This window comes from Acanthochromis polyacanthus, chromosome 5 (assembly GCF_021347895.1).
Source record: "Acanthochromis polyacanthus isolate Apoly-LR-REF ecotype Palm Island chromosome 5, KAUST_Apoly_ChrSc, whole genome shotgun sequence".
In the NCBI taxonomy this organism is placed as follows: Eukaryota; Metazoa; Chordata; class Actinopteri; family Pomacentridae; genus Acanthochromis; species Acanthochromis polyacanthus.
In genome coordinates this window covers 33,566,824-33,587,895 of record NC_067117.1, presented here as the reverse complement: position 1 = coordinate 33,587,895, position 21,072 = coordinate 33,566,824, and the positions used below count along the sequence as shown (strand labels likewise).

The 21,072-nt window shown below is 41.1% G+C and overlaps 1 long non-coding RNA gene across 1 annotated transcript; it reads left to right on the top strand.

Moving 5' to 3' along the window:
• Nucleotides 1-5,393: 5,393 nt before the first annotated feature.
• Nucleotides 5,394-19,152, top strand: LOC127534001 (uncharacterized). The gene is made up of 2 exons (XR_007941906.1): nt 5,394-5,824; nt 7,121-19,152. It is a non-coding gene; the product is annotated as an uncharacterized LOC127534001 (long non-coding RNA).
• The last annotated feature ends 1,920 nt before the right edge of the window (nt 19,153-21,072 follow it).

The window sequence follows — 21,072 nt, the reverse complement described above, 5'->3', positions numbered from 1 at the left end:
ATTTCAACACCATTAGCTAACACAATGTAGCATTAGAACACAGGAGTGATGGTTGCTGGAAATGTTCCTCTGTACCCTGTAGGATTTCTTAATATTTGTTTGTAAGGGTTTTCTCCACCAATTATATATAACCACGACCCACCAGGAGCAATTAGGGGTTCGGTGTCTTGCTCAGGGACACCTCGACATGAGCTCAACAGGCCGAGGACCGAATCGGCAACCTTGCAGTTACAAGACGGCCACTCTACCCACTGAGCCATGCCGCTTAGATGTAGTCTTTTAAAGTGGGTCGTTGCATATCATTAACTGAGCAGGGGTCTGGTACATCCTTCGTCAGGGAGGGCTGATGTCCAGATGTCCCTCACAGAGTTACATTTTCAGGTGATTTTTGGTGGTGTCTGTAACTTCAAAAATGTTGTAATTTGGTGAACAGGATATATCTTGGTGTATTACTAACATATAGCTGATTAAAATGATACCAAACATGATCAAATGTGACTGGCAGACATGTTAAAATTATGGCGTTGATACCAAAACAAATAAAACAGAGGATTCAAGACAAGGCAAGATATAGGTTGACCATGAAGTTATTAGAAAGCCTATTTGTTCTATGAAATGGGTATGTATAAAATGAGTTTAGTTCAGAATTGTGAGATGATTGTCTTTGTTGGTTCTGACTTGAGTTCAGAGTTCCTTGTCAGTGAGTGGAATGTCTTTGAAGTTGTCATGTAGTTTCCTGAGCCTGCTTTCCGTGGCTCAAGAATCCGTCAGAATGCGTATTGGTGGCCATTTGGTGGGGGGTTTAGACCAGTCTGTGTAGGGGCATCCTTTAAAGTTTGATCTGGTGCTCTCCTGTTGATTTGTCCCTTTGCATCTTCGGGCCAGATGTGGAAAGTGTCTTTGTATACAGTGTCTTGTCTCAGCTCCACTGATCAAAGCAAGCCTCGTCTCCTCTGTGGCTGTGAAGGTGTTAAATCTGTTCTTGTCCTGTTCCGCTGCGTAATAATGGCTGGTGGATCCTACAACCCCTATGTAGATATTCCATTAAAAATCATCCGTTTCCAGTTAGAATAGTCATTTACCACATTAACAATGTTTAAGCAAGATTTATCATTCATTTAATGTTATCTTCATTAAAGAAAAAAATGATTTTCTTTCAAAAAATAAGGACATTTCTAAGTGACCCCAAGGCCAGTGTCTGTGTTATTACCTCTACTTATCATCCCTTTATGTATTCAGCTATCAATCCATTTGTTCTTTTACGTATTTATCATCCCTCCTTTTATCCATTATGAATCCATTATTCATTAATCTATAAATCCATTTATTCATCCGCTGAGCTGTTAATCCTCCATCTATCATTTATAATCTTTCCATCCAAGGTCCATCTCTTCGTTCAGATTAAGATCAGAGGTGTGGATTAATCAACAAGGTCTCCAAATACAACAACAACATTTGTCCTTTAAAGATAATAAATGCAAGGGTCTCCTGATTTTTCTGTATGTGATTCTGAAACGTCAAGAAAATAATTCTGTTTCAGAATGTAACGATGCTGAGGTTTGTGGGAATTTGACCGTCCAGTCCAGTTTGACCCTTATTGTTCAACTTTTCAGAAGATTCATAAAAGTCTCTCACGTCTTCTGATTGTGTTTTTCGATGTTTCAGCTCCAAACAACACAAAGATGTTTTTTTCTCCATGTATGACTCCTGGTTTTAGTTCTAAACGTTCTGTTTAAGTGTCTGTAGCTTTAAATGCTGCTGAGCTGCTGCTGGCCCCGTCCCCTTCAGGAAGAAGACTCTCATTGTCTGTGACTGACAGATGAATGAGTTGGTGAGAGCAGGACATTTTATCTGAGGATCATTTTACATGGAAATATCTCCTGTTTGGTGGGTTTACCAGACAACATTAGAGTATTTTAGCTTGTAAATGAAGTGACGCTGGTTAACGTGTTGTTATTGTGAATTCAGTTGTATTAAAATGCAATTTATGTGAGCACAGAGAGCAGGAGAGAAGCTAAAAGATGCTAACAGCAGCTGAGATTAGGTTGAATTAAAAAGACAACATGAAAACACAGCAACCCCCGCTCTACCACCTGAGCTTCGTCCAACGATCGAAGGGTCGACGGTTCGATTCCCACTCTGTCCCAGTCATGTGCTGTTGTGTCCTTGGGCAAGACACTTTACCCGCCTTGCCACCAGTGCTGCTCTCACACTGGTGTATGAATGCGTGTGAATGTTGGTGGTGGTTGGAGGGGCCATAGTAGCGGATTGGCAGCCGTGGCTACAAATGTAGTTTACCACCACCAGAGTGAGAATGTGTGAGTGAATGAATAATGGATCCATTGTGAAGCGCTTTGAGTGCCCAGAAAAACGCAATATAAATCTAATCTATCATTATTATTATTATTATTACCCAGTCCCCAGACCTTTGAAGCTAACGTTAGCCACAACAAGCTGGGGGCGTTGGCATCAATAATAATCCACAGGGTGTTTGGTTCCTCAGATGCTGTCAGTGCATGACTCTTGTGTTCACTCTTACAGCCCTCAGCAGAACATTTGGTGAGTTTAGTTCATGATTCTGTCTGGTTTTGTTTTATTTTATAAAACATCTACATTTTGTAGCGCTTGCTCTCTTTTTACTCTACAAGAGCAAGGCCCTGGGTCCTTGATAACCAAGCTGTTATATCATATCCCCTTGTCAAACTAAGAGTAAATACACAATACTTAAAAAATTAATATAGCAAACGTTTATATAGAACTGATTTTTTGGAAAAATAATAAAATAAAATGAAAATCAACCAATATATCACATTCACATATACATATGGGCCCTTTATGAGTACCAAAGTAAACTAAAGCCGGCAAAATAAATAAAAGCAAAGTTGCTGTGCTAGTAAGGCTAACAGCTACCCACTACGTTCCGTGCGTCAGTCCAACGACACAGTTTATACTACACGGACGGAAAAACGGACGAGCCGACGTCGGGTGGACAGTCGGACAGTGTTCTTCTCCCCCAAGTAGCCGTTACTTTTACCACAAAGCTCACCACTGTCGGCTTTGCATTTTTCTCTTCTTCTTCTTCTTCTTCTTCTTGTTTTACGGCGGTTGGCATCCAGCTTCTTGGTGCATTACCGCCACCTTCTGTTCCGGAGTGTGGACCAGACAGTAGACTTACAGACTTTACCCGACCTAGTTCAAACTATCAAATCTACAAACACACACTACAAAGACCAAACAAAAACCCAAACAAACAAATAAACAAAAAAAAACCTCTAACTTGCACTCTCCACACCCAAGCCAACTACCACCCCTTATTCCTATCATTATCCCTACCTAACCATCATATTCTATTATAAACCCCGGTCCCCTTTAAAAAATCCATCAGTGCCCTAACCTGTGCCCTCTCTTCCATACTTAGCAACTCTTTCAGTGTAAATTCCTGCACCCCTAACTCCTTTATCCTATCCATCAGCTCCCCTCTCTGCACCTCATATCTTCTACACCTCAGAACTACATGTTCCACCGACTCCTCCTCCTCCTGACAACCCTCACATAAACCAGTCTGGTGCTTCCCAATCAGTTTCAGTGTTTTATTTAGTGCACTATGCCCCAACCTTAACCTGGTCATCACACTCTCCTCCCTCCTGTATCCACTACTCACCCTCCCACCTCTGACGCTCTTTTGTACCTGATACAGGTGCCTCCCTTTCTTCTCTCCATCCCACCTTTCTTGCCACACTGAGTTGCTTTTTTCCCAGATAATACTTTTGATTTCTTTCTTGCTGATCCTCAGACGCATTTCTATTTTCCTTTTCAGTAAAGCTCTCTTGGCCAGATCATCAGCCCTCTCATCCCCCCTCACCCCTACATGTGCTGGTACCCACAGAAACTTTACCTGACCCCCCTGGTGAACAATTCTTGTTAGTGACTCAAAGGCTGAATATAGGATGTCCTGACGGCTGTTTGAATGAAAAGACCAGAGGCTTGCTAGCACTGATGATGAGTCTGAACACACTAATGCCTTTCCTAGACCTGTCTTCTCCACCCACTGTAGTGCAACCAAAACCGCCACCATTTCCACTGTGTATACTGAAAGATTATTAGATGTTCTTCTGTTGATCCCAATTCCTCTTTGCGGTACTGTTACCCCGAATCCTGTCACCCCTGTCTCAGGTTGCTTTGCCCCATCTGTGTATATGCAAGTAAAATTGCTGTACTTTGTTAATAATAAACTCACCAACCAAATCAACCATGCCTTTCCCCCTCCTCTTAGCCTCTAATAAACCCCAATCAACCTCAGGCCACACTAGCATCCATGGGGCCACACCTGGATAGACTACCATAGGACTAACTTTGAGGTTAAGTATTCCAAATTCTTTTGCAATGTTATTTGCTTCTTTTGCAAAGTTTTGCCTCCGGCTCCTTTCACTCTCCCAGAACCCCTGCAAAACTCCCTTTGTCAGATGAGACTGATTGTGTCCTTGCAAGTTAGCCCAGTAGTTAGCTATTATCTGCCTTTTCCTAATTTCCAGAGGCTTGCATTTTTCTCTTGACTTTTCGTCTGCTTTCTTCCTCGTCCGCTCTCTTCTTCATTCTTCTTCTCTCACTCCTCCCTTCCTGTCTTCCTCGAACCGCTCGATCCCCCTGCTGGCCATTTCAGAAAACTACACCAGTCTTCCCAAATTAACTGCAACATAACTATTTACATACAGAACATGTTTAACCCTTTAAGCTGCGGTCAGTTTTCCCCTGAAATTTCTACTGAAGATGTACAGAAAGTAAATTGAATGCTGTTCTTGAACTGTTTGGAGTACAGGCATGGCTGGGGTCTCCTTTGAAAGCTGACAACCTGCATTGTCACCCAGTGCAGTCAGAATTACTCTAGGTGCTACTGGCACAGAGTTATTTATGTTGGAACACACTGAATTAGGAGGAATTTTATTCTCGCCTAAATTTTTTCCCTAATACAACACCTGAAAATTAGTGTGGCAGCACTGTGAGAGCTTGAAACACAACAAGGCAACAGCTTGGGGTCTTACATAGTTCAGGACAAAATTTCAGAGCAATACTACAAGAAATGAGTGTTTCACACATGTTTTTGTACTAATATGCCCAATTATGTCAATTTTGGACACCCTATGTACACCCTGTGAAAAAATGGTATATAGTCGTTTATTAGCCCTTTTTCACATTATTTTCATTCCAAAAACTCATAAAGAACTAAAAGAAATCACTTCAGATAAGCTTCAGTGTGGATCTTGATCTGAATCAGAGGCACAGACGGAGACAGAGAAAAGCAGCTGCAGCAGGAGAGCCGGAGGTGTGAAAAGTCACACTGGGCCGCTAAAACCCGCCTCTCGGCTATTCAGCAAGCTCATTGGCTATCAGCCCTGTCAGTCAAACGTTTCCTCTGGCGTCATTTTGCTCAGAATTTACTGAATAGATGTGAGTCACCAGATCCATCGGTCTTGGCAACGGTTGGCTGTTCCGGGTTCGGAGGCAGCGATGAGTCACTTGATTGGTTGAAATGCGGTTGGGATCGAAGGCAGAGGCTCCAGTCGCCATTTTCTGACCGAGATCGTGAGGATAACAGAAAGCTTCATAAAATTATGGATAAAAATGCAGTGACTTATGGAACGCGCAGCGCCACCATGCGCCACGTGGACGCGCACGGAGCCGAGCTATTTGTGGATTATTTACTTATTTCTTGACATGTTTTGGACAAAATATGATACTTGCTAGTATTGTCTGGATGACTACTCTTGGATTATGGCCGGTTTTTGTGGATTATTTTCATCGTTGATCGGTAAAAGACCATCGGAAGGTGAGTTATGCCCTTTATGTGTCCCTTTAAACTTTTGTTGTTTGTTTTAGAAATGTGTTTATATTGCCCGCTGTGGTAATCACATCTGAAAGTGGTTTATACCGGCGGATTCATGAGACTCTAAGCTTTCCATGGATGTTTTGTGTTTCTATCGTCCCGTTTGAAGCTAAAAATGGTTTTGCCGTTAAACTTCAGCCGGCCATTTTCGGCCCGTATTCGGGCCCGTGCAGCTTATTAACAATACTTACCAAATAAATTTACGCTGTAGAAAATAAAATAACACACATAATTTGTAAACATAAATAAAACATTGAACATTTTTGAATACCTGTTCTTTCATATAATGAACAATGAAACTTAGTGTGTTACAATTTTATACAAACTACTTCTAATCTGACAAACAAATCTGTAAAGCTAGAAGGTTCCAGCAATAGTGGAGGGTTAGAGGAAAGTCTTCATATTTTAACAGCTTTTATTTTGCATCTCCATGTTTATACCAACTCCAGGGAGCAGTAAAGATGGATTTTAACCACGAGGGAGCTTTAAATTAGATGGAAGTGAAAATAAAAGTGCAGACAGAAAGCTTTTAACCTCCTCTCAGTCTTTAAGAACTCTTCTTCTTAAGAACTCTCTTCTTGTTTACCTTTCGTCCAGTTCTGTGCCGAAGAGGTAGAGTATCGGTGTACAGTCCAGTTGAATTTCTACAATGTTAATAGACTGTGTACATCTTTCCAGAAATGTTTTAGTTTTAACTCTTCTTCTTTATCATCATCATCATCTTCTTCTTCTCCTTCTTTGTCTTCTTTTTCCATCTTTTTCTTCTTGGTCTTGTTCTTTCATCTGTATCCTCTTGGTCTTCATCTTCTTGTCTTCTTTCTTCTTCTTCATCATCATCATTTTCTTCATCTTTTTCCTCTGTCATCTTCTTCCTTTTCTTCGTTTTCTTCTCTCTCTTCTTTTTCGTCGTCTTCTTCCTCTTTGTCGTCTTCTTTTTCTTCGTCTTCATCTTTGTCCTCTCTTCGTCATCTTCATCATCTTCTTCATCGTCATTTTTGTTTTCATCTTGTCTTCTTCTTCATCTTTTTCTTCATTTTTCATCTTTGTCTTCTCCGTCTTCTTCTTCCTCGTTGTCGTCTTCTTTGTCGTCTTCTTTATTTTTCTTTGTCTTCTTCATTTTTTCTTCAACTTTATCTTCTTCCTCTTTGTCATCTTTGTCTTTTTCTTCTTCTTCATCTTCTTCTCCTTCTTTTTCATTCTGCTTCCTGTTCATCCTCTTTCTCCCTCCTTCTCTGACAGATAGTCGATGAGCACCAGCTGTCGGGGGAAAAGGCTTTGGCTTCATGGATTTCCAATCAGACTGTCGACCCGGTTAGAGTTGGGGAGAGGAACAGCAGACACACATCACATCAACACACCTCGGAGGTTTGCGTGAAGCGGAGCGGTTAAATCCCAGTGTGATCGTTAATGTGAGATATATGTGTGTGTTAGATTCAGCGTCGCTTCTGCAATTAGCCGATGTCCAGAATTTAAACTCGACACCTGTTGTTTGTAATCAGGATTTATTAGCCAAACCTGGATTTATTACACCGCTTGGAAGAAAATGAGCCAATTTAGGACAACAAGTGACTAAAGTCTTTACATTTTAATGTGTAATTCTGTTTGTTAACATACAAACAGCACTGAGGCCAACAACAAAACCAATAAAACAAATTGAGCAGAAAAACAGAGCAGAATATAAACTAGCAGCTATGAAGCTGGTTATCAACTGATGGCAGTGAGCAGAGTTTGTGATGTTTGCGCTGAAGAACTATAATTCTGAACCAAATGTGAGGAATTTAAAATACAAAGCACCAAAACTCTCAGTCAGGAAGCAACAATCTGCAGACTGTGTGACTGTAGAGTTAAGATAAATACATCTCTGTCTGTTCACTGAAACAACAAATTATGTAACGAATAAATAATCAAGTCATAATAATGAAACTGTTTTCATGATGTGGAGGATTAGTCCAGTAATCTTACATTCATTCTTAGACAGTTTTAACCTCATTCTTTCAACTGTAACCTTGATGGTTTCAGAAGCACAAAAACAAAATTAAAAACAAGTAGATGTACTGCATTAGTAGGCTGTAAGATTTTAATTAGTTTTAGGATTACGTTGCTCTTCAAAACTCTGAACTTCTCCTCTGACTGTCTGCACACTGCAGAACCGTCAGGAATGGTGATGATGTTTGGTTAGTAGGAGGTGTTTTAATACCTGTTGATCTTTAAGAACCTGATCCAGAGCAGCTCAGTTGTTCAGCATCAGTTACGATGGTGATATACGAGGTAAGAAGTGGACCACCTCCCTGAAAAGTCCTCGACACCCTGAGTTAAACCAAAGTTATCTCCAGAACCTCAGGTGAGGGCCTAGTTCAATTCAAATCAGAATTTAGCAGCATTTTGTTTAAAAAAAACATTACGATGGATGAAGAATGACTGCAAATACAATCGATGATGGTTTTCTTCTTGTAACTCTGATAAATGCAAAGAGAAAAGTCATGGAAACAATTGTGAGACCACCGTTGTTTTCTTCAATTTCTTGTTAATTTCAATTCCTGGTAGCATTAAAGATAAATTACCTGAAGAATACAATGAACACCATAAAATCTGTGTATTACCGTGTAAACTATGACGGAGCACTCATCTGTTCCTATGTCAGGAATTGTCCTCAGACCTCCAAGGACCTTAAAAATGAGCGGGCACTGTGGAGAAATATGACTTTTTTTTTGCAAGGACACTTGGAAACCAACTTCTTGAAGCTGGTCTGAAGTCTCACAGGGCAGGAAGAAGCTCTTCATCAAGGAAAGGCAGAAGAAAATTTGGTTACTATTTACTGGGATCACAAGGATTGGACTGTTGATGATTGGGCTAAGGTTCTCTTCAGGGATGAATCCAGTTTTCACTTGATGTCGCCTTGAGCCAACTTACTGGTTAGGAGGAAGCCTGGAGAAGCTACAAACCAGGCTGTCTGCCTGTGACCCTTGTGTGATGTCTTCTAAAATGACACTTTAGGAGGTGATCAGGTTTGTGGCAACAGCAGGTTTACTTCACATCTGCAGTCATAACCATAGACTGTATATATAGTGGACGTAGCATCTGGCTCCAGAATTGAAGCAAACCCGGAAGTGTCAAAAACTTGCAATATCACGCCGTCCGCTAGGGTTGGCTCCAAAAAGCTTTTTCTCCATAGACCCCAATTCATTTTTGGAAAAAATAAAATTTGATAGACTGATGTTCTACATTTCAGGATTTTTTTCCTGTTAGTTTTCATGGTCAAAATGAGAGATCAGGTGGCCGATCTTAAAATAAATCAATACTGAATTTTAAATAACTCGTTAAAGTTGGCGGAGCCAGGGGGCGTGGCTATACTTGATGGACAGCAACAGAAGCCTCTGCGGTAAAACGTGGGCGGGATAAGAGAGTCCTCAGCCAATCCTGCCTCGAGTTGCTCTCCGGTCCAGCCTGTTTGATGACGCTTTTTACGTCACTGGCTCCAAAAAATCCAAAACGGCGACCAGGAAGTAGCAAAATCCGGGCTTCATTTTCTCGGCGTTGAAACCAACAGGTGACGTCACGGTTAGTTTATGCCTGGTCATAACAAAGCCAATGGGGTTCACTGAATCGCCATCTTGTGGGCAACAGCACGTGCTCTGTCCTGAAAGACGGCATCGTGTTAGCAATAGCTAGCTACGCAGTGGAATTTTACACAGCAATAAAACACACCAAAAACGTGCAGTCAACTTCAAAAACAAAAACGATTCCAGGACACACAATAAATAACAACATGAAGTCTGCTAAACTTCTACATAGTTATAGACGAAGTTAGCATTGTTTTGCCCATGGACATTCACAGACACATTACCTCGCCATAAATCCTCCGCTGCTCTGAGGATTACCCATAATCCTTTGCTATGACTGTTACTGCCAGGAACCCTTTCTGACAGCAGGTGGCGTAGTTGTCCGACTTAGCTGGATTTAACACAACTTTTTTAAACTATGTTTCATGCCCATACAGTAAAACATGGGGGTGGACCAGTGACCATCTGGGGTAGTTTCAGTCTGGGTGGAACAGGGAGAATGAACCAGGTCATGTACAGGGCTACTCTTGAAAACAATCTTCTTCCATCAGCTGGAAAACTCTTTCCTGTCACCAGTGACTGGATTTTCCAACAAGACTTTGCTTCTTACCACATGGCAAGGTCAGTTAAATCCTAGATGGAGAACCAGAACATTGGAACCATGCCTTGGCTGCTCTATCACCAGATCTAAATCCAATTGAAATACTGTGGAAAATCATCAAATGCAAAATGGAGAACCACAAGCCCAAAAACAAACCAAATCGCTTTTAATTTGTACAGCAGGAATGGGCTGCTGTGACAGCAGAACAATGTCAGAAGCTGGTAGAGAGCATGCCAAGATGCATGGCTGCAGTCATCAGAAACAATGGTTATACAATGAAGTACTTACTCCTGTGTGGATCATGGGACTGAGACAGACAGAAAAGAAAACATGGAATATCTAAAGGTGGTTTTGGCAGAACAATGCCATAGCTATTGATGGAAAAACTTCAGTGATTTTGATTATTATGAAAAAAAAGGAAAATGTCTGATATCAGCTCTGAAATTAAACTCTGATGAGCTATTTTTGTTGTTGTCATTATATTTGTCCAAACAAACGTACCTTTAGTGGTACCAGGAATTATAATGAACAAGAAATTGAAAAAACAAGGGTGGTCTAATATAATAGTTTCCATGACTGTACGTGTTCTGCCTGCTGCTGTTATCAAATTAAATGAGTAAAATAAAACAATCTGACTGACATGATGCTCATCAGGATAAACTGGTGCGCTGTCACTAAAGTTTACATCATTGTTAAATCAGGTTGAAGTTATCGTAACCAGACAGAACTGATCCTCTGGGATTTCTAAAAGCTGATTTTGATGCATTTTTCTGTGCACAAATTAAATTAGAATTTCTGTGTGCTGAGCCTGAGCTGTTCTTCCTTCATATAAACCACGTTTCATGCAGGTTTCCTCTATTCGAACACAGTTAAGAACAACAGCACTGATTCATCGCTGGACTCATTAACTCACAGAGCTGCAGTTAATTAAGACTAATCATAGCTCTGAGTGAAGAGAGCTGCTGTTCATTCATTGTTTTCCTGCTTCTGTATCTTCAGCTGACGGTCAGTAGCTGCTGTTCTACACCAGATTTATCCAACAAGTCCTCAAATTCATACAACCACATCGGTCATATGTAATGTGCACCGGAATACGACCCATGAGAGCGTATTTACGTTTGCGCCCCTACGGGGAAAAGGAACACATTACGGGATTTAATTCAAGAAATGGCTTTTCCCTCGCGAAACGGCTTTTTCCTCACTTTCCCAGCACGGGTTTAGGGTTATGGTTAGGGTGAGGGAAAGGGATAGGGATAGTGTTTGATAAAAGTTTGTTCATGGTGATGTTTCACCTGATTGTCGATATTTACTGAACCGCCAGAGGTCGCATAACGTCAAAACGTAACACTGGGTCATAATACGGGCGTGTACAGACGACCTATGTGGTCGTTTTTGGTTTGAGGACAGGATGGATTTATCAGGTTTTATTAAAGGTGACTGTGTTTCTACTGATTAATCTGACCCCAAGTTTATTTTACTGATAAAATGATTAATCTGTACTATTACGTTTTCTTAAAACATGCAAAAACAACCCTTTAACTTAAGTTCATCTTGGCTGTCACTGAAAAAGCAGCTCAGTGAAATGAAAAGGTCCAGATAATAAACTGTCAACATGATAAAATAAGTGACAAACTGATTATAATTTCACTCCTAAAGAAATCCAAGTTTTCTATTAAAAAGATGGTTGATGTCTCTATGACTTACAGCAGTGACGTGTGGTGAGGTTCATGGTTGGTGAGGCACTGACTCCTCAAGAGTCAGATTTAAGATTGTAATAACTGAAAAAAGCATCTTATTTCACTATTCATGCAACTACTGATAATGCTTCATATCCCATCAGCATTCCTCTTTCAATTACACTCACAAACCAACAAAAACATATACACAGGAACATATTTGTCCTATAAAGACCTTTCTTTTATAGCTATTGATAGCGCACCCATCTTGTGTTATAAGCAATTTATCCACCGCTTTATCCTCACTCGGGTCGTGGGGGTGGGGGGTGGGGGGGTGGAGACTCGGGCGAAGGCAGGGGACACCCTGGACAGGTCGCCACCCCTTCGCAGGGCTACATATATGGACAAACAATCACACTCACATTCGCACCTATGGGCAATTTGGAGTAATTAACCTCAGCATACTTTTGGACTGTGGGAGGAAGCCGGAGTGCCCGGAGGAAACCCACGCATGCACAGGGAGAACATGCAAACTCCATGCAGAAAGATCCCAGGCCCAGGCCGGGATTTGAACCGGGGATCTTCTTGCTGCAAGTCGAAAGTGCTAACCACTACCCGACTGTGTAGCCCTTAAGCAATTCATATATACTGTAAACAAATTAAAGTACAGAGATGTGTGCAGACCTACTGGCTTTAGCTTGATGCCGACTTTGGATTTCCTCTGTTGAAGCCAGCACTGCAACGAGAAAGCACCTGCCAGCTTGCGTACGCCCCCTTGAGTTGAGGCAGAGTACTGAGTGCCTCACCTGCTGACTTTTCTCTGCACTGGATCGCAGCGAGCAGCAGGAATACTTCTCTCACACATACATAAAAGACATTACACAGACTGCAGAAAGTCATGGTGTATGACGAATATTTCTGTAAAGTTCATATTGGCGATATGCTGAGGAACAGAAACGGGCACACGTCATGCAACCCAGTTTGTATTGGATCATGCAGTCAGACGTGAGGCACAGTTCGCCCCTGCCTCATCCGGGGTTTCTGCCCTAGATTTGATCGGATAAACTCAAATTCGGCAATTTTTACTCAATAAAATGTCAGAAATGTGTAGTCATACTGCAAATGCATTTTTAACACAGATCAGTGGAAAATATTAATATTTATTTATGTACACTTTCTTTTTTCTTTCTTTTTTTTTTCTGTCATGATGACAGGTGAGGCTGTGCCTCACCTGCCTCCCCTGACCGCACGTCACTGACTTACAGACTCTTTCAGTGTCTGTAGCTTTAAATGTGGCCAAGCTGCTGCACATTTAGTGTCATTTTGGACGTGTTTCAAGTTTGTTTTAGATAGTTATCAGCTTAGTTAAGACAAACCCTTGAATGGACTGGATATAAATAGTTAAAGATCTGTAGTCTGTAGAGTTGCCATTTGCTTCCAGAGTTGGACACTTGGAAAAATGTTGATTCCAGGTTTATTAAGTTTGGTCACATAAATAATAAAATATGTTATTTTATGATTCCTGTTGTTCAAACTGTGTAGTTCTGCACAGAAGACATCTCTGACTTCTCTCTCCTTCTTTATGGTTGTTCTGTTTCCGTGGAGATGCAGGACTTCACACTGACAGATTTATATTTATATAGACATTTGTTTTTTCTGCATCTTTTGTATCTTTTTCACGTCATTTTTGCACCTCTTGTTGTGAAGCATGGAGGTATGGGATCCCAAAACCAACCATTTATAGTGGCTGACTGGAATCTCATAGAAGGGGGTGTTGTAAAGCATGGAGATATGAGATCCCAGAATCAGCCACAAAGGGGAGACTCTGACAGAACAACAGCTAAATAAGGGAACATTGTGATATTATAACCTGTGATTTATGATCAGATTATGCCATAACCTAATGAATGTGTTTGATCTAAGCAAGTGTCTATTTTTTACATTCTTAATGTTGAAACAGTGTAAAAATCAGAAGTGTGTCTCACTGTAAAAAGTGATGGTTTGATTATTTTTGAAAGGTTGTCTTGAGAATCTTTGTTTTAAGAAGTAACCAGGTCAGAACAGCAACTCACTGTGAAAAGTGATGTTTTTGGTTACCATAGGAAACTGATGTTTTTGATAGATTTGACATAAAAGAGGAACTTATGCTTTATGAAATGGTAGTGCCTACAGATACGGACCCGTACCTGTAGCCTGTGGGCTACGGATATGGCACTTTCCATTTGCCAGACAGATACGGACCCGTACGCGAGTCTCGCGAGTCAAGAAGCTGCTAACCACTGCAAACTGTTGAAAGGTAAGCAAAGGTTAAGGTTAGGGTCAGGTTAGGGTCAGGTTTAGGGTCTGTACCTGTAGTATCGATGCTACGGGTCCGTACCTCCAGCGTCTACCGGGAGTCACGTGACCAGATCTCGCGTATCTGATTGGAAAATGGAAAGTACGGGTCCGTACCTCTAGCAACTACCTTATGAAATGGGAATGCTTTTAAGAGTTTTGATTACTATGAAACTGAGATGCTTTAGGAAGAGTTTTGACTACTGTTGAAATAAGAGGGTTTTAACTTTGTAATGAGGTGAGAAGTCACGAGCAAAGTGAACTAGGGTCAAGTGTTCACCGTAAAGATTAAACTCAAAATAGATTGGGGATTTTTATAAGTCTGGAAAATGGGAGACGGGTGGTCTAGCACAGGGGTCGGCAACCTTTAACACTCAAAGAGCCATTTCGACCCGTTTCCCACAGAAAAGAAAACACCGGGAGCTGCAAAATCCTTTTAGCATTTAAAATGACGACAACACTGCATATATCGCTTTTTTACCTCTATGCCCTTGTTAATCAGTCGTGATTAATTAATTACAAAGCCTCTAATTAGATAGATTCATTTTTTAAATTGTGTCCTTCCACTAATATTTATCTTACTTGGTTAATGTCATTTTTGCTCCTGGACCTCATATGTTACGTAATGTTAGCTGGAAATCAATATTTTGCGAATGTCTATTTAACTTGTAAAGTCTATTTATCTATTTATCTTAAGCTAATAACTTTTCTCCGGTAAGTCGCTGCCCTATTTTCCAAGACGACACTCCTCTGACTCTCTGACCTGCTGCCTGGATGTGACATCAAGCGGTGTTCTTGCGAGTAACGTGTATTACCCTATCATGAGTACTTTTGACTCAAAGACAAGACGTGTCTTTCTTGGAGTGGAGCTTTAATATACAGGCTTGTCATTCTTGAGTAAAAAACGACGTGAAACTACAGGCGTTGCTTCTCCAGGACTAAAACAAAAAAAGGCATGAAACGTGTGTGACTCGGAAGCTCCGTGTTGTCTCTCTACAAGGGGAAAACCCCAGCAGCACATCTGGTGGAGTGACACGTCAAAATAAGAGCGGTAATTTCACAATAAAACTCTCTATATTAAAATGCATTGAAACGCGCATTGAAAGGCAGAGCAATTTATTTTCCAAAGTTACAGGGAGCCGCAACAGAGGGCTGAAAGAGCCGCATGCGGCTCCGGAGCCGCGGGTTGCCGACCCATGGTCTAGACAGTCCAAGATAGATAGTTTCAGTTCCTTAAAAGTGGAGGTGATCATGCTGTCGGCGCATGGTACACGTGTGTGAGTTGGGAGGGGGGGAAGATGGAGTCATTGCATATGCATAAGGTTCAGTAAACTATAGTTACACCTGATCGAGACGCAGGTTGGAAGTCGTTGGGTGGACGTCGCTTGATGCAAACCAGGGTAGAAATGCCCTGAGCAAAGGGGATTTTATCACGTAACTCGGACAGGGGATTCAACATGATCTGCAAAGGAATAACTGTTCTGATGGAATTATGGACCAAAGAACTGCTTTTTCTGCAGTGTTTGAGGATTACAGAACTGTGATCTGGATATAACACTGACTGATGGAGTATTACTGGAATTTATTATTTCCAAAGGAATTACCCCAGAGTGGATTACAAAATTTATTGGCCTAAACAACAAAATTGGATACATGCGGATCTAAATCTGGTCCGGACCCCCGTCCACTTCCCCCTAAACCCCGGCGAGTGTCAAAGGCTTGTCGGGTTTCAGGTGAGCAGTCGACTACGGCCATAGCCGGCTGCTCTCCCTCCAAATGATGTAATCTAGGTGATTATTACTTCTCTTTTATGAAAGGATAGTTCCAATTGAAAGAATAGGGATGTTTGATTAATTGTCTGATGATTAAGAGCTATTGCTACGCCCTTGCTAAATTTTATAATAAACATTTTTCCTGCAATTAAAGTTAACAGATTGGAAATTCACTTTATCCCTATCACAGTCACTGATTATTTATATTTTCCCTGGTGGTAAAAAGTCAGGTTATTGTGTGCATAACAATAGTAGAGGTTCTCAAAGGTTACCTAGTCATGGGGGCCAGGTTGGCCCGGTATAAACATATCCTAGAGGTTTTCTATATGTCCATAACCTCTGAATCGAACCTAGCAACTTACCAAGTGCAAGATCCATGAGAGGAAAAGCTGCCGTTAACAGGCGTGACTGGTGATTAAATTTAACTATACCGAAGTGGCTACTCGGTTAAATTAATTATTGGAGGAAGAAGGGATAGGCATCTGGATGTAGGCAGTGAGAAAGCTAGGCGAATTTTCCTCGTTTACCAGCTTAACAGTTCTGCAGCAACCCTCTGAGCTAGATCTCAGGGGGCAGTAGAACCGGACCCATGAGATGGAGAGCTGCTCCGGTGATTCCCTGACAGCTGAATAAGTTAATTAGGGGGTCACTGGCCCCGAGGATCAATACTCTTTGCTCATTTTTGTGGATTTTTTTTGCAGCTTTTGTCTCTTTTTGATCATCTATGCCTGTTATTTTGGGATATTTGTGTCATTTTTGCATCCTTTTTGTGTCTTTTTATGTAATTTTTTTTGCATGTTTTTGCATAATTTTTGCTTCTTTTTGTGTCATTATTATGTTGGTGTGTCATTTTAACCATGCCTTGCTGACAGAAGACATCTCTGAGTTCTCTCTTCATTGTTGTTCTGCTGGTGCACAATTTTATATTGCAGTGAAAAATGAAGAAATAATGTGACAAGAGCAAATTTAAACCCAGAAACTGATTGAAGTTCAGAAGGTTAGCGCAATATTTTAAAAATGTTACATCAACATCGGTAGGTGCAGATTTTAGGGGCATTCAGGGAGTAAATCCACCTCAGTATCTAGAACACATACATTTGATAAAAGCATAGTCAAATTACTCATAGATGCAACAACGCAGATACAGAGACCAACATCGGAGCATCAAGCTTCATTAAAAGCTAAAAAATGAAGTGTTTGATGCTTTCAATTTCAGGAAGTATCAGTATTTTCTGCAGAGTTCCTCCCTGGATTCTCCTTTTTTCCACTGCTGCAGCCTGAACACGAGTCCGTTTGAAGTTCATGTCAAATTTATCACATTTTCACTCATTTTGACTGCACTTAAAATGTGAGCTCATGTATTTTTCAGTGCAACGTATCTGCACACGGTTCAGTCAGCATGGGTTCCGCAGTTAAATGAGGCTAACGGCTGGCTGCTTCCTCATTAACATTTTCAACATTTGTTCACTGTTTAGATTTCCGTTACTGATCCATAAATCTGATTGAAATCTGCCATTGTTGGCATTACAGCATGACCTCGAATGTGATGGTTATGATCAGAGGATAACACCATGACACAAGTTCAACACATCCAGAATTTATTTGTGTTCGCTGGATCAATAAAAACCTAAAACCAATATCAACTTTATTTGTTCATCAAGTTTGCTTCATTGGATTCTCTTTCTCACAACCTCAAGTATAAAAAGAAAGCACAAGAATATGTAATAAAAATGTGAATTAAATATACAGTTAGGACTAACACTTACTATATTCAGGTAAAGTTGTGCTTTATATATATATATATATATATATTGTATTTCTGTCAAGGTGATGATGAGGAGAGGACCCAGAAACAGACATGCAAGTAAAAGTAGCAAAGAACAATTTAGTTAACGAATACAAAAAAATAAAGAAGTATGACACAGGCTGGCAACAACGTGAAAAAGAAAAACTAAAAGTCCAAAGAGAAAATCAAAATCCCAAGACACTAGAATGCCAAAACAACATTTCCAGAAGGTGCAAAAAACATAAACACAGGCCAGACAAACAACTAAACTTTAATAATCATAATCTGATGAAGAGAATTACAGGAAACAAAACCTGAAACCAGACAGCAGGACAAACAGACAACGACAGACCACTACTTCTCCAATCAGAGCTGACTGAGGAGACATGGCACAGGTGAAATTAATCAGAGGAATCAAAAAAGGAGGGAAACAGAGACAAAGGGAAGATGTTAATTAAAGGAGGCACAGAAGGGAAGGGAATGCCAAAATAAAACAGGAAATGCTCAAAACACTTTTAATCCTTTATATTTAAGAATTAACACCACAAACAACACTGTAGTGTCTTAACGTCACTATTTAAAATTGTCAGATTACTTCACCAGTCTTCAAACTCAAAAGCACTTTTGCTTAAATGTGCTGAAGAAATAACAGTGACTTGACTTTAGTTTGGTCAGGAGAAGAATCGATGACAGAAAAACACTTCTTACAGTCGATTGAGATTCCAAGCTCTGAACAAAACCTCCTCCTGAGCAAGTTAGCTGTACAACATCAGTTACCATAGTGATGTAGCTGTCCAGCGTCAGTTACCATGGTGATGTACCTACACTGGATCAGTTACCATGGAGATCTAGCTGGTTAAAAGACAGCAATTGGAGATGAATGAATGAACTGTTAATATGAGTGACATCAACCTGCAGCATGAATATAGCAAGTCTAATCAACTTTGAACTCACAAAATAAACCTTAACAGAGTCAGCCTTTTATTTATTGTTATTTATTGACTCTGTTTCTTGTCTCACACTGATGAACTTTAAAGTTTTATGTAATTATATTTTGTGTAATTGTTGTTTTGGGGCTGTTTTTTGTATTCCGGATGCTTTAACTTGTAACTGTTTGGTGTCCCTACAACAACATAAAATAAAATACAATAATAAACACAAATCTAATTAAAGTCAGTATGTTTCCTGTAGAAGATGATGAAGAGATCACATTTTGTTTATTGTAGCTACTGATTCTGATCTCACACTGTTGGACTGTTAAGGTTTGTGTCTTTTCAAGTTGTTTAATTATTGCTCTGTTGTTGATTTTTGATAATGTGAATTAGCTGCTAGCTAACTGTGGCACTATGGCTTTTGCCTGTCCCGGCATAAATATACAGTAAAATATATTTTTTTAAAAACACAAGTCCGAGCCGAATTTGTGTTGTTTTATGTTATTTAACTGTTGTTCTGGGGTTGTTTTTTTCTATTCTGGATGCTTTAACTTGTAAATATACCCTGTACCTGCAAAAATACACAATGAAATAAAAAGCCCAGGCCTGAGTGGAGTCATTATGTTTCCTGTAGAAGGTGACAAAAAGCAGCTTCGTGTTAAAGTGACAACCTGATGTGATTGATTGTGGCGCTGAGGTTTATCAGATGTGTCACTGGGCAGATGTGGCAGCACAAGGACAACGTGAGGTCATCGGCCGTCTGAAGCCGCTGAAGGTATGAAGATGCTGAGTGGACCGTGGTTCGCCGCGGAGGCTGATGGAGGTCGAAGGCTGTCTGATGCGCCACATGTCAACACCTCCGTCATATTCCTGGAAGTGTGATGAAGCGGCTCGCAGCTCCATCACATAGCTGACGGTGCTCCTCCAAACGTCCACAAGTGTAAAGTCAAACAGGACAAAGAGCAGCCGAGAAGAACCGATGCTGTCTGTAGGTTTCCTTCTTTTAGTGCGACCGTTTCTCTGCAGGACAGAAAAAAACGTGAGATTGTGCTTGAAGAAGTGTTAACACTTTTGCTAACGGAGCTGCTGCATCACTGAGGTCAAGAACAGGACAGTCTGTAGAGCAACCTGTCGATGCTGCATGTGTGATTTTTAATCTGGGTGGAAACCTGCAACATTATTGATTAGTAAAACTAGGGCTGGGACTTCAACATGTTAATTTCGATTCATTAATCACAGAAAAAAAATAACACATTTACTCACACCTTTCTCAGTTCCCTAATTTCTGCCACACCAGTAACACTGATGCACACTCCAGCCCAGTAGGTGGAGCTAATGACCCTAAAATCTGTTTGTTAGCAGTGAAGAAGATACACAGGCTGAACTGTAGGCACAAGGAAGTTTGGTGAACAGTGAAGGAAGACAAGTCCACATTGAGCTTGTTGGGAGGAAAGTTTTCTTTTAAAAATCTTCCTGATGGCAGCTTGGATAAAAGCCTGGTTGTGTGCAAATTGATCAACAAAGAGTTTTCTGATCACCGCAGTACTTCAAGCCGACAGTATCATCCATCCGTTATCTATACACCCATTAATCCTCATCAGGACCGCAAGGGGCTGGAGTCTATCCCAGCTGACTTAGGGTGAAGACGGGGACACCCTGGACATGTCACCAGTCTATCACAGAGATATATATAGGGACAAACAATCACACTCACATTCACACCTATGGACACTTTAGAGCAGGGGTCGGCAAGTAGATGTGGCTTCGGGACAAAATGTTTGTAAACAATCGAACAGCGGGCCAACCTGTGCGAGGGGGTGCGCTCCGATTCCGCGAGAGGGGGGGCGATACCGCGAGCAGCGGAGCCTCTACAGCTGATCGCTGCTGCTTGGGACACAAGTCTCAATTCTGATCACAGATGTATTAAAAATGACTCCCGAGACACACACACGCTTTGCACACACTGTTGCTCAGTGAAATCTGGCTGGTACAACCGTGTCCGACCAGTAGCGCAAACGCGGAAATGTCCGGCAGCAGCCGACCACGCGAGTTTCGTGTTGCGGTGACGGACTGGCTTGACTCCGTGCCAAATCAAATTTTCAAACTCATCTGGCGGGCCAGATATTATTCCTGACGGGCCAGTTTTGGCCATGGGCCGCCAGTTGTCGACCACTGCTTTAAGAGTATCCAATTAACCTCAGCATGTTTTTGGACTGTTGGAGGAAGCCAGAGTACCCGGAGAAAACCCACGCATGCACAGGGAGAACATGCAAACTCCACACAGAAAGATCCCAGGAAGGACGGAACGCAAACCGGGGATCTTCTCTCTGCAAGGCAACAGTGCTAACCATCGGGCGACTGTGGTCCTGATGGTATCACCTCAGTGGAAAACATGTTGCTGTTAGCTCCAGAGCTAAAGCTACGTGTCCACAGTTTAGAGTTTAGAACAGAACCAGGACTTATACAGTCATGGAGAAATCAACCATCTCTGTAGTGTTTGGCGCTGAAAGACTAAAAGAACATTGGGCCT